The sequence below is a fragment of the Pteropus vampyrus genome, unplaced genomic scaffold, assembly GCF_000151845.1.
Source record: "Pteropus vampyrus isolate Shadow unplaced genomic scaffold, Pvam_2.0 Scaffold379, whole genome shotgun sequence".
NCBI lineage: Eukaryota > Metazoa > Chordata > Mammalia > Chiroptera > Pteropodidae > Pteropus > Pteropus vampyrus.
In genome coordinates, this window is record NW_011889160.1 from 524,530 (window position 1) to 539,356 (window position 14,827).

Sequence of the window (14,827 nt, forward strand, 5' to 3'; positions counted from 1 at the left end):
TTTTTAAAAGTCTACTTTATCTGATATAAGTATTGCTACCCTGGCTTTTTTTTTTTTTTTTTTTTTGTTTGCGTGAAGTATCTCTTTTTCCATCCCTTTACTTTCAGTCTGTGAATGTCATTTGATCTGAAGTGGGCCTCTTATAGACAGCATATGCATGGGGTTTGTTTTCTTAGCCATTTAGTTATCGAATGTCTTTCGATTGGAGCATTTACTCCATTTACATTTAAAGTGATTACTGAGAGGTACATAGTTACTGCCGTTTTATTATTCGTATTTGTTATTTTTGTTTTCTTTTTTACCCCTTCTCTTTTTAAGAAGTCCCTTTAGCATTTCTTGTAATACTAGCTTGTTGATAATAATTCCTTAAGTTTTTTCCTGTCTGGGATGCTCTTTAGCTCAACTTCCATTTTAATCGAAAGCCTTGCTGGGTAGAGTATTCATGGTTGTAGATTCTTGTTTTTTATAACTTTGAATATTTCTTGCTACTCCCTTCTGGCCTGCAAAGTTTCCATTGAAAAATCAGCAGACTTTCTTATGGGGGGGATAGCCTTGTGAGTAACTAGCTGCCTTTCTCTTGCTGCTGTTAAGATTCTCTCTTTGTCTTTGACCTTTGGTAACTCTTGCAGGCGGCAGAGGTCTGCTTGCCATTGACTTCTGTGTAGTGCCCACCCAGTGCTAGCCAAAGTTTGTTGCCTGTGTGGATTGGGAGATCCGATGGGGAAGGGCAGGGAAATGGCAGTTCGCTGTCAATGGGCCGCCTGGGGCAATTTGTGGGTAGTGTGGGACAGGGTCTCAGAGAGACAATGACAATGGGATCAGCACAGCCTCAGTCTTGCTGAAACTTTGGTAACTGTTCGTGCATTGCCGCAGAAGGTAACCGTTGGTGCATTCCCGCAGAAGTCCAAGGTCACAGCAGGACCAGCTGCTGTCTGGGACTGGCCCACAGATCCCCAAGATCTGCCCAAGTTTGTATTGGCAGCAGTGATCTGCTTGACCCTGTCTTGGAAATGTGGCTCACAGTGCTGTCTGCCAGCTGCGAATGCTTGGCCTTGAATAGCCCTGAATGGGCACAGGGTGTGGCAGCCATCCAGCCGGTATCCCGGGTGAGTGTCCACAGATCAGAAAGCCTGTGCACCGGCCCTTCAGAGGGGCATCTAAGGTTTCAGTCTCTTTCCATCTGACCCAGACGGCTGGAATCCCCTCTGGTTTTTACAGCCAAAGTTATTGGAATCTCCTCTTCCCTAGGCTGGGACCCTGGGCTGGAGAGCCCCCAAATGAGACCAGGGCCCCCCACCTCCTTCAGGAGAGCCTCTGCAGCCTTGCTTTCCCTCTGGGTGATCCTCTACCACCCTTGGGTGTGGGTCCAGCTGGATTCAGGACTTTACTCCTACCGGCTTCAGTGTGGCTCCTTTATATTATCAGCCATAGGTGTTACAATCAGTTGGACTTCAGGTGATTCTCCACGTTAATTATTTTATAATTTGGTTGTAATTTCAGAGTGGACCTGGGAAGAGACAAACCCTACTTTCACCTAGTCTGCCATCTTCCTTTCCCCTTCCTCACATGAATCTGGTTCAGGACTTTTGTTTGCTAGAAGTTTTTTGATTTCCAATTCAATATCGTTAATAATTATTGATCTGTTCAGATATTTTGTTTCTTCCTGATTCAATCTAGGAAGATTGTTTCTAGTTCATTTATTTTTTCTTATTATTATTAAACTTATCAGGTGATGTTGGTTAACAAAGTTATATAGGTTTCAAGTGTACAATTCAACAGTACATCATGTGTATGTTGTATTGTGTTCACCACCCAAAGTTAAATTTTCTTATGTCACCATATATTTGACCTCTTCTACCCTTATCTACTTCCTCCCACCCCCACATTTCTTGCAGGTTGTCCAATTTGTTGGTGTATAATTGTTTGTCATATTGTCTTGTAATCATGTGTATTTCTGTGGTGTTGGTTGTCATGTGTCTCTATTTTTTATTATATTTATTTGGTCCCTCTTTATATTCTTGATGAGTCTGATTGAAGAATTATCAATTTTGTTTATGTTTTCAAAGAAGCAGCTCTTAGTTTCATTGATTCTTTCTATTGTTTTTTTTTTACAGTCGATTTCTCTTATTCCTGCTCTGATATTTTTTGTTTTCTTCCTTCTACTCACTTTGGGTTTTGTTCTTATTTTTCTAGTTCCTTTTGGTATGAGGTTAGATTGTTTGAGATTTTTCTTGTTTCTTGAAGTGGTCCGGTATTGCTGTGAATTTCTCTCTTAGAACTAACTACTTTAGTCGTGTCCCATAGATTTGGGGTCATTGTGTTTTCATTTTCATTTGTCTCAGGTATCTTAATCTCATTGTTAACCCATTCATTGTTTAGTAGCATGATATTTAGCCTTCACATGTTTGTGGTTTTCAGTTTTCTTATAATTGGTTTCTCGTTTTCATAGCATTGTGATAGGAGAAAATGCTTGATATGATTTCAGTCTTCTTAAATTTATTGAGACTTGTTTTGTGGCCGAACATGTGGTCTTTCCTGGAAAATGTTCCATGTGCACTTGAAAAGAATGTATATTTTACTGCTTTTGCATGAAATTGACATAAAAATGTCAATTAAGTTCATCTGCTCAGATATGTCATTTAAGGCCACTGTTTCCTTGTTGATTTTCTGTCTGGATGATCTATCCATAGATGTCAATGAAGTGTTAAACTTTACCCTATTATTATTGTCTTAACTGTTGATATTTCCCTTTATGAAGGTCAATATTTGCTTATATATTTAGTCGCTCCTACCTTGGCTATGTTTATAAAAGTTATAATCTCTTGTTAGATTGTTTATAAAAGTTATAATCTCTTGTTAGATTGATATTTTATCATTATAATATGCTCTTTTTCCCCTTTTGTTACAGCATTTCTTTTAAAGTCTATTTTGTCTGATATAAGTATTGTTACCCCAGCTTTTATTATTTGTTTGCTTCTATTTGCATGAAATATCTTTTCCCATCCCTTTACTTTTTCAGTCTGTGTGTGTCTTTGGATCTGAAATGGGTCTCCTGTAGACGGCGTATGTATGGGTCTTGTTTTTATCCATTCAGCCACCCTATGTCTTTTGCTTGGAGCAGTTAGTCCATTTACATTTAAAGTAAATATTGATAGGTACGTTGTTACTGCCATTTTATTAATTGTTTTCATTGTATTTGTAATTCTTCTCTGTTCCTTTCTTACTCTCTTGCTGTCTTCTCTTTTATGTTGATTACTTTCTGTAGTTTTATGCTTGGATTCCTTTCTTTTTATTTCTTATATATCTCTTAAAAGATTTTTCATTTGTGGTTACCATGTGCTTCACATATTCCAAGGTTTATTTATAGCAGTATATTTTAAATTGATGGTCCCTTAAGTTCACACCCATTTTAAAATCACCCCCAGCACATTTATGTTTTTGTCATTTTTCACTTCTTGTATTTGTGTGTATTTGTGTGTATCCCGTCATTTACTATTGTAATTACACATGCTCTTCCTATTTTTGCCTTTTATCTTTTGTACTAGCTTTATACTTGGTTAATCCACTGCTTTTACTAAGTGTTTGCTTTTGTCAGTGAGAAAAATTTTTTTCTCTCCTATATTTTCTTATTCATAATTTTGGTCTCTTAAAAGAAATCCCTTTAACATTTCTTATAATACCAGTTCAATGGTGATGAACTCCTTTAGCTTTTCCTTGTTTGAGAAGCTCTTTATCTGCCCTTCGATGCTAAGTGACAGCCTTGCTGGGTGGTGTCATCTTAGTGTAGGTCTTTGTCTTTCGTCACTTCAGCTGTTCCACACCGCCCCTTCTGCCTGCAGAGTTTCTGTTGAGAAATCAGCTTATATTCTTATGGGAGTTTCTGTTGAGAAATCAGCTTATATTCTTATGGGAGCTCCCGTGTATGTAACTAACTGCTTTTCTCTTGCTACTTTTAAGATTCTCTCTTTGTCTTTATTCTTTGGCATTTTAATTATGATGTGTCTTGATGTGGGCCTTTTGGGGTTCATCTTGTTTGGGACTCCCTGCACCTCCTGGACTTGTATGTCTGTTTCCTTCACCAGATTCAGGAGGTTTTCAGTCAATATTTCTTCAGATAGGTTTTCAATCCCTTGTTCTCTCTCTCCTCCTTCTGATATGAATGTTGGTAAGCTTGTTGTCCTAGAGGCCCCTTAAACTATCCTCATTTTGGGGGATTCTTTTTTCTTGTTGCTGTTCTGACGGGGTGTTTTCTGCTACCTTATCTTATAAATTGCTGACTCTATTCTCTGATCTAATCTACTGATGATTCTAATGTATCCTTCATTTCAGTTATTTTCTTCATTTCTGATTGGTTCTTTTTTATGTTTTCTATCTCCATTTTTATGTGTCCTGTCTCTTTGTTAAAGTTCTCATTGAGTTCATTTACTCACCCCCTAAGTTCATTGAGCAATCTTATAACCACTGCTTTGAACTTTTTATCCGATAGATTGGTTGTCTCCATTTTGTTTACTTCATTTCCTGGAATTTTGTGCCATTCTTTTATTTGGAATATGTTTCTTTGTTTCCTCATTTTTGCTGACTCTCTGTGTTTGTTTCTGTATGTTAGATAGATCTTCTATGTCTTCTGGTCTTGACAGAGTGGCTTTATGTAGAAGGTGTCCTGTGGGGCCCAGTGGCATGGTCTCCCTGGTCACAAGCCAGGTGCTCCAGATTTGTCCCCTGTGTGAGTTGTGTGTGCCTTCCTCTTGTAATTGAGCCTTTATTGCTGGTGGCACATCAGTGGGTGGAGTTGACCCTCAGGATGACTGGCTTTGTGGGCTGGCTGTGACTACAGCAGACAAGCTATTCCTTGGGGGTCACTTTAGCAGGGCTCTGGTGCCTGCTGAGTCTAACCTTCGGGTATGTCATTTGTAGAGTTTGTTGGGTAGTGCTCTGGTGTAGTCTGAAGCCAGCCACCATGTATGGTGGTTCTGGAGCCTCTTTTTTTTTTTTTTTTCCTTTTTTCAGGCAAGGCAACCCTTGGTTGACCTGACAGATTGCAAGGACCTTGTCAGCTTACAATCCTTTATTTTTTTTAATCAAAATTGGAAAATTCTCAGCTATTATATCTTCAAATAATATTTCTATCCCATTCTTTTTCTCCTCTTTTTCTGTGACTATACATTATCTTTCTTTTTTCAGCATTCTAAATAATAATGTTAGACTTTTGACCATGTCTCCCATCTCTTTTATGTTTCGTTTTTCCCCCCAGTGCTTCAGTTTGGATATCCTCTATCAAACTGTCTTCAAGTTCACAATTCTTCTGATGTGTCTAGTCTGCTGTTAAGTCTACACAATGAGTTTTTAATTTGTTACTACGTTTTGCAGTTCTAGGATATCCATTTGCTTCCTCTTTGTTGAACTGTTCCCATATTTTCATTCATATTGGCCATCTTTTTCTCTCTGTTCTTTTACATATCACTTTACTGATAATCTGAACTCATGTGCTAAACCTAATACATGGATTATCTCTACATCTGCTATTGAACAGTATCTTTTGATATTGGCTTTTGGATTTTTGCCTTTTTTCATGTCTAGCAATTTTTGTTGGTATGCTGGGCTTCTTGTATGATACACATTTCCCTCTAAAGAATGTTAAGTTTTGTTCTGCCAATACTTTAACTGTCTGGCAGAACCACTGCTCTCTGCTAGTCCTCTGGATGCTTGCCCTCCACCTGCACATATTAGAAACCAGCTAAAGATTGAGGTGAATTTTCATGCAGGATTTTAGAGCCCCTTCTCTGTGGCTTCCTTATCTCCCATTACCCTGCTCCCAAATCCCAGTTGCTTTGCAGACCCAAATGCCAGTTTTTATTCCATGGAGCAATACTGCCATTTTCTGCTTGGATTGTATTTGTGCCATGGTTTAGGAAATACCTTTAGTGACATTTTTGCTGGATGTAGAATTCAAGGTGGTTGTTTTTTTTTCTTCTAACACTTTCATCATCAGTGTGAATGTGGGGCATGCTCATCTTTCAGGAATTTTAGCCCTGCAATGGCTGCTCTCCAGTGCCTCTTATTTTGTCCACCTTTTATTATTGTTTTTCCTCAGAATTTTGACGTCATTGCTTTTTAGTGTTGTAGTTCAGGAGTCCAGAGGCCTATCTACTTGTCAGGATGTGACCTGTTCAGTTCTCTCCTAAAACTTGTAGGCTTTTCTCTTTGTACCCAGTGTTCTAAAGTCTTTGGTGATTTGTCTTTTTCTTCCTTTTTGCTTAATAGTTATATTTTTTGTTCTTACCTTTTTTGGTTTGATTTTGTGAAATATGAAAATGCACAGAAGTACAAATAAAAGTACATTAGATTGAGCTATATAAAATTGCAAGATTTGTATGTCAGAACAGTTGAGTGCCATCAATTTTAATATGGTTCGACCTAATAACTGTCGACCTGTTATACCATCTAGTAGTCAGTATTTAACATCTTATTTGCTTCCACACATTATGTACATTGAAGTGTTTTTCTTTGAGTTACACAATTCATATGTAATTTCTGTCTTACTCTCTCTTTATCTATGTTGTGGATCTGCCCTCCCTAGTGTGCTGTCACTCTTGATGTTAGGTTACCTAACTCAGTGCTAAAATCTTCTTGACCATTAAAGCCCGTCTTCTCACCTTAGAGGTATCTAATATTAAGTTTTGTATGGGTGTATCTATTTTTTTTTTTAAATAGTTTTGTATGCATTAAGTAAAATTTTTAAATTCGGTAGTTATGGTATATATGTATATTTTTGGAATTCTGTTTTAACTAATATTGACCTTCTGCAAACTTTTCTGTGCCTTTTGTTTTCAGACTTTAAGTTTGCCTCATAAAAAGTATGTTTAAAAAAAAAACAAAAAAAAACTTCTTTGAAAGTCGTAATCTTTTACTAAACATTTATTCCATTTTATTCTGATTACTGATTTTCTTGATTCACTTTTCTTCTTCTGGTTGTCAGAATATATTTACATCCTTTTAAAGATTTATCTTACTCTTTCAGTACTTAAATGTTAATCACAATTTATGTTTTCCTCTCAAACACAACTTTCTCTCTGCCATAACTTTCAGGTTCCTGGCATTAAACATTAGTTTCAGCTTTTTACCTCACACCTTCTCCCCCCATTCCATATATGCTTCTTTTAACACCATGTTTTGCTGATTTGCTGCTCCCTGTTGCTTTTTGCATTCAACTGATTTGTGCCAGGTTTAATTTTCTTCTTTGTGGAGTACATCATATGATAGTAATAGTAATATCTAACACGCAACATTTACTATTTAATAGTCAACATTTTACTTCAGATTGTCAAATTATGGCCATGAGCCAAATAAATGGCTTCTGCCTTGTTTTTGTATGGCCTGCAGCTAAAAATGGCTTTTAGCATTGATATTTAGTATTTGGTATTAGTGTTTAGTATTTAGTATTGATCTTAGGCACACATCACCTGTATTCTCTGCTCGCATACCAAGTGGCTAAAGATTCCTATAGTGCTGAGATGCCATGAGATAATGCTGATTAGGTTACCTGCACCATTTTTAAATGGTTGAGAAAAAAATCAAAAGAAGGATGGTGTTTCATGATGTGAAAATTATGAAATTCAAATTTCTCTGTCCATAATCAAGTTTATTGGAGCACAGCCATGCCCATTTGTTTCTATATTGCCTGCGCTTGCTTTTGTGGTGCAATGTCAAAGTCGATTAGTTGTAGTAGAGACTATGTATGGCCGGCAAAACCTAAAACATTTACTACTTTGCCCTTTACAGAAAAAATTTGCCAACTCACATTCTAGTATTTTCAGTACTTTGAAGATATTCTCTTATTTTCTGGCTTTTGTTGTTTCTGTTGAAAAGTTAGCTGTCAGTTTTACTGTTTTGCCTCTCAAGTCATTGCATCTTTTTTTTTTTCTGGGATTTCAGCAGTTTTATTATGATGTGCCTAAGTGTGGTTTTCTTTATATTTATTCTTCTTGGGATTAGTGGTGTTTCTGTGGTCTGATGTGAGCAGTTTTGGAAAATTCTAAGCCATTATCTCTTCAAGTACTGTAGTTTGTCTCCTTTATTTGGACTCAAATTGCAAATACATTAGACCTTTTTAGTTTGTTCCATATGTCTCTTAGGCTTTTTGATGTGTTTTCCACTCTTTGTTCTTCTTGTATTTCAGTCTGGATGTTTCTTACTCCGATCTATCTTAGAGTTACTCATCATTTCAGCTATGCCTAACCTATTACTGTGAAATCCAATTATGTATTTAAAAACTTTTTTCTAACTTTTTTTCTGCTCAGTTTTTATCTATTTTGTTCCTTTCTTCTGTGAGAGGTTATTTGACTCATGACTTATGCCTGTGTGACTATGAGCCACATTGTATGTCTCCACTTATGTTATGCTGATAATGTGGAGATGATACTGCACGAATGGAGCAACCCAGTCCTAGATGCTGGAAAGCTGAGCAGGCACTAATGAGGCTAATACCCAATTTATGCAAGTAAATGTATAGGTACAGCCAGAATTGATCTGGGAATTATGTAGATTACAAGCTGAATAAAAAGCATTTTTAATGAGTACATAGGACATCAGGAAACTGAACTAGATGTTAAGATTTAGTGAATATTACCAAAATTTTTACACAATCTGAGTGAAACAGTACAGATGCTACATTATTTTATTGAGTACCTAACATGTCCTCATGTGTTTCATGCTAATAGGAATACAAAGATGAACAAGATATAATTTCTGGTCTAAAAAATTTTAATATCTAATGGGAAGAGTGAGAGGAATAAGAGACTTCTAACGAAAGAAAGAGTGAAATAAGTGCCACAAGAGAGAAACAAGAAAAGTACTCTCGCAGCACTCAAAATCTAAGATGTGATTTAAGTGGGAAGATGTGTGCAAAGAGAGGGGAGCCATGGGAAAGAGCGATGAAAAAGAAATTTGGATGATGTTAAATACTGGGCTAGTCAGTAGTTCATTGCAATAGATCGTGGATAACCGTCTCTAATCAGGGTGCTCATATAGAGCTTTAGAGTGTGGGGTAGAAGAGAGTAAGGAGAGACAAGAAATAAGAGTGAGGAAGCTTTGGTAACAGCCAGGGCGACAGAGGAATAGGAAGCAAAGACTTGAGGAGTGCCTACCAGAGTGAAGACCGATCTTGCTCCTTGTGCCGCTACGGCTAAATTTAGTCCTTAGGACATTTCCTAGTGTTCCTGTTTTTCAGAATTGATCTGAATTTGAGAATAAATATTCACTATAGGGAAAACCTTGACTCTGTGATTGTTGACCTCTGTTCTCAGGCGCAGATGACCTATCATGTGCATTCTCTGCCCCCGTGCCAAGTGGCCAAAGATTCCTATAAGATGTCTTGAAACAATGCTCAGTAGATTCCCTGCAAATTTGTGGTACTCAGACCTTTATCTTATTTTTTTTTTTCTCTCACTTCCTATAACCTTTAGGAGCTGTGAGTGAAAAGTGGTGGAAAGTACTGAGGCAAGGTTGTGAAGATGGTGACAGGCGTAATCTAGATTTTGGAGGCATGAAATCTTAGAGGTGCAGTGACAGACAGAGGTGCATGGCCGTTTGGAAGAAGGGAGGGGTTAAGGAATTGGAGGTCATAACTGAACATGAACTATATGGATTCTAGAGAGAGAGAGAATGTGAATGGGGAAAAGAGGATTTGTATGCTCAGAGAAGTAAATTTAGAGGTGAACGTTTTAGATGTGTAACAGTTTAAAGAATTGAGGGGATGCTAAAATGGTCTGCTCTGGGTGTCAAGTACAGTAGGTACACCTCTGTTCATGGCCATAGAATTTCTGCCCAGAACATCAAATTCATTCCAGATTGAAACTCTCTCTCATGACAAAAAGTAAGTCTTTGAAGTCAGTCATGTTTGACATCTCTTTTAAGGCTATGCTATCAGAATTGTTTTATTAACAGTTTTTGGAGGACTGTTTTGTTTGTATAGAGATGGAAAATAGCATTGTGAGAAAAAGTATTTTCATATTTATTAGCAGAGTCATTTCTAAAGAAATGTTAATCGAGCCATTGAGGTGCCACAGGTGTACACCCTTGTTGGTCTGACAGCGGCACAGTTTAGTGCACTTATCATGTGGCTGTGTGGCTGGAGATGGTTTTGAAGGTTGTCAGATGGCCTTCTGTTTGTTTTCCTTTCTTATAACTTTTTAATTTTGATCAAATGCTTTTTGATTTTCTAGTTGCTTTCATAACTTTTCATATTTATAATGCTTCAACGTTTTGTTCATTGAGATTGTTTATTATAGTGAAAAGTATCGTATAGAGAAGAGTATTTAAAATGTACATGTGAGATAGATAGATAGATAGATAGATAGATAGATAGACAGACAGACAGACAGACGAAGATGTCTGTCTTTGTGTCTAGCTAACCCATGTAGCCACCGTTCAGGCCAAGAAATAGAATTAACCAGCATTCTAGAAGCCCTTGTGAAACGATCCTTGTGCAGCTGGACTTAGTTCCTTCTCAGTGCTTTATGGTACTCAGTTGTTTTAGAGTACCACAAGAAAATCTGTTGATGAACATGTGTTTTTCTAGCTTTGGGCTCTTATCTAAAATGCTGCTGTGAACATTTTATTTTTTATAGACTTAACTATTTTTTAAATTGAGATATAATTGATGTATGACTACATGAGTTTCATGTGTATAACATAATGATGTGATATTTGTATATGTTGCAAAATGATCACAGTAAGTCTTTAACATCCATCTCCATACAGTTACAAGTTTTTCTTGTAATGAGAACTTTTAGCAACTTTTATTAACTACAGTCACTGTGCTGCACATTACATCCCCAGGACATATTTACTTTATAACAGGAAAGTTTATTTTATACCTTTTAACTCCCTCCACCCCCCGCAACCACCAGTCTGTTCTATGAGCTCAGTTTGTTTGTTTGATTTCACACATGAGTGAGATAATATAGTATTTATCTCTCTCTGACTTATTTCGCATAATGTCCTCGAGGTCCATCCATATTGTCACAAATGGCAATTTTTTTTTTCGTGGCTGAATAATATTCTGTTGTGTATATATACCTCATTTCTTTTACTTAGGTTGTTTCCATACCTGGGAAATTTTAAATAACACTGCAGTGAACATGGGTGTGTGTATATCTTTTTGAATTGGTGTTTTTATTTGCTTTGGTTAAATACCCAGAAGTGGGATTGTGGGATCACAGGGTAGTTCTAGTCATAAATTTTTGAGAAGCCTCCATAGTGTTTTGCCATAGTGATTGCACAATAAACATTCCCACCAACAGTGTACATTCTTTTCTCCACATGCTTGCCAACACTTTCTATCTTTTCGATAATAGCCATTCTGATGTGTGATATACCGTATCGTGGTTTCGATTTGCATGCCCTGAGTGACAGTGTTGAACACCTTTTCATGTACCTGTCGGCCACCTGTATGTATCTATGTCTTTGGGAAAATGTCTGTTCAGATCCTCTCCTCTTTAATTGGGTTGTTTGGGTTTTTTGCTATTGAGTTGTATAAGTTTTAAAAATATATTTTGGTTATTAACCTCTTAACACGATTTGCAAATATTTTCTCCCATTTGGTCAACTGTCGTTGAGTTTTGTTAGTTTCCTTTGCTGTGCAGAAGCTTTTTAATTTGATGAATTCCTGCTTATTTTTGCTTTTCTGCCATTTTTATGGCTTGGATATAGTGGGAGGATCTTTAATTATGCCTGACATTTTATTTTATAATTGGAAGTTCATCTTCTGCCTTTAAATAGTCAAAACTGAAAAGGATTCCTAGACTTTATTATGTCGTGTGTATGTGTGCACGCACGCTTCCCCAAACCAACAGGCAGTTCTCAGACACCAGCAAGCGTGTCAGAACTCAGCTCGATTCTGACAGTGTCTACCTGAAAATAGAATAAGATCCCACAGGCTAAGGGTTCAGTTCTACAAAACTGTCGCGGCTCCCAAACTTCAGATGCTGGGTGCAAGCCCACATAGTTAACCGGTGCTTCTCACCAACTGACTGACTACACATTGGAGGTTCCAGCGACTCCCTCTGCCCCCCAACTCAGGATGTCAACCTCAAGTCCAACTTGTTACCTGTACTTCTGACTGGCTATAAATCAGAGATTCCCAGATTCCTTCTTTGGGTTTAATTTGCTAGAGCAGCTCGCAGAACGCAGAGAAACATTTTATTTCCTGGGTCAGTGGTGTACTGTAAAAGGATATAACAGGAGCAGCCAGATGGCAGAGAGGCCTCGGGCAAGGTGAGGGCAGAGGGTGCGGAGCTTCCGTGGCCTCTCCAGGGTGCACCTCCATCCACCTCCACTTGTTCACCAGCCCAGAAGTTCTCTGAACCCTGTAACTTTAGGTATTTATGGAGGCTTCATTATATAGTTATGATTGATTAAATCATTGACCACTGTCAATTGTTTCAACCTCCAGCCTCTCTCCCCTCCCCAGAGGTCAAGAAAAAGGACTGAAAGTTCCAACCCTCTAATCATATGGCCTCCCGATGACCGGCCCCCCATCTTAGGTGCTTTCCAAGTCACCTCATTACCATAACAAAAATCTTTATCACTCTCTACACTTAGGAAATTCCGGGGGCTTTCACGCCAGCTGTGAGCCAGGATCAGGAGATCAAAACCAAATATATATGAGAAATATTTGGGCATCAGAATGACCAAGTATATATTTCTTATAAATCACAGCATCACAGTCTGTTCTGAGGTTAGGACACGTTCTGTTATAGCGTAACATCAGAAGATACGAGCGCATTATTTGGATCCCATTTAGTTAGTAATGACTTGGCAAGTCCATCACAGTGGGTGAAAATGTTGCCCAGCGCAACTCTGTTTAGGTTTGTAGGCTGGTGTGTAAGGTTCCAAAAGCACGAGTGATCATGACCCTACATGGCTTCACCCTTACAGATGTCACGGAAGGAAAACTTTCATCTGCCTTTCTAGGTTCTTCTGGCTGGTCAGATCAAATTGACATGAGGCAGATTAGCAGGAGAAATATAAATTAAAGTTTAACAACATGTAAATGGCGGAAGCCATCACCTTCAGCTAAAGACAAAAGGTGTTGGGGGTGGGGAGTCAGTTTGGGGAGGTTACTAGGAAAAGCACAATAAATGGGTAAGGTTATTATGCAGATTTAGGTCTGGGCCTTCTCAGTTGAAAACTTTCTAGAGATTTTTAGATATCCCTTCCTGGTACAGTAAGAAAAAAAGACACTTAAAAGTGGAGATTTGCCTTACAAGTGTAAATGTCCTTTTAGGAAGAGTACTTTCTACTTGGTTTTCAGAGCTTTCCCCGTGTCTGCTGTTCTTAAAGTTAACCAGCCTAAAATAACCAGTACCCCTAAAGAGGCATATTGGGGTGGGGTGGAAAAGAGTGAAGGGAAGACCAGAGGAGTGAAAGAGGGTGGGGGGCAAGGGGGAGGGAGAACGGAGAGGGAGATACAGATGAGAGAGAGAGAGAGAGAGAGACAGAGGGGAGAGGGAGAGAGAGAGAGAGAGAGAGAGAGAAAGAGCGAGCAAGCGAGCGCGCGATGATGTGTAGAGGAAGTTCAGGTGAGGAGCGAGAGGAGAGGGAGGGAGACAAATGAGAGGAGCTGGAGGAGTGAAAGGGAGGGAAGAGGGAGGAGGAAGAGAAGACGGGGGAGGGAGGGAGGAGAAAGGAAATGGAGGGGGAGCTAGAGGAGAGGGGTAGAGAGGACAGAGAAGCGGAATCGGGGACGAGAGGGAAGGAGGGAAGTGAGAGATGTTGGGGGCAGTGAGGGTGTCAGAAGAGCAGCAAGCTAGAGAAAGCGGGGAGAAGGGTGGAGCGAGAGGGGAGATAATAGGCGGCCAGCGAGACTGAACTGAGTCGGGGGAGACGAGCCAGCAAGAAACATGGGGGGGCATGGAAAGAGAAGGAGTGCGAGGGCCGAGGGAGGGGGCGGAGTGAGCAAGGTGTTCAAAAGAGGGAGGAGCAAGCGGGAAACAGCCTTGGGGGAGGAGAGAGAGGGGCAGGGGGAGAGAAGGGAGAGAAGCAGGATCAAGACGGGAGAGAGGAGTGAGGAGTAAGAAAAGACGAGTGGAGAGGGGCCGGGGTGAGACGACAGGGGGGGGCGCGGGGAGACGAGGGGAGCAGGAGAGAGAGAGAAGGGAGGGGGGACGGCACCAGAGGCAGGGGGAGAGGGGGAGGAAGAGTGAGAGATGCAGAGAGGACAGACAGCCATAAAGAAAGAAAGAAAATCCTTCCATTTGCATCGACATGGATGGACCTAGAGGTTATTATGCTGAGTGAAATAAGTCAGAGAAAGATAAATACCATATGATTTCACTTAATGTGTGGACTCTAGGGAACAAAAAGAACAAACGAAATGAAAACAGACCCACAGATATCGGGGACATTCTGGTGACTGCCAGAAGGGAGGGGGCTTGGGGGGCTGGAAGAACGGGGTGAAGGGTTGGAGGGGAACAAATCAGTAGTTGAAGGATGGTCTCGGGGTTGGGGAGCGTAGAGAATGTGAGTCAGTGTTGTAACGGTAGTGGCTGCGTGTGGAGCCTGATGGGTGCTGGGTAACTGGGGGATCGTTTCATGAACTACATAAATGTCCACCCAGTGTGCCCTATGCCCGAAACTAAGAATAGAAGCGCATTGGGGAAAAGGAGGAGAGAAGAGGATGGATGAGAGAGGACGGGGAAGAGAGCGGGAAAGAGGAGAGGGAAGAGACAGACAGACAGACAGAAGGGCAGGAGTCAGAGGGAGAGAAGGGAGGGGAGAGGAGAGGAGAGAGACGGGGAGATTGAGAGAGAGATGGGGGAATGAGAGA

The 14,827-nt window shown here is 39.6% G+C and overlaps 1 protein-coding gene and 1 long non-coding RNA gene across 6 annotated transcripts in view; one reads left to right on the forward strand and one right to left on the reverse strand.

Moving 5' to 3' along the window:
• ZFP1 (ZFP1 zinc finger protein) overlaps nucleotides 1-14,827 on the forward strand; it is a 31,916-nt gene that overhangs the window by 9,675 nt on the left and 7,414 nt on the right. The window lies entirely within an intron of this gene.
• Nucleotides 11,631-14,827, reverse strand: part of LOC111731493 — a 27,666-nt gene continuing 24,469 nt past the window's right edge. The window contains exon 3 of the long non-coding RNA XR_002777163.1: nucleotides 11,631-12,371. This is a non-coding gene — a long non-coding RNA (uncharacterized LOC111731493). The remainder of the gene's footprint in view (nucleotides 12,372-14,827) is intronic.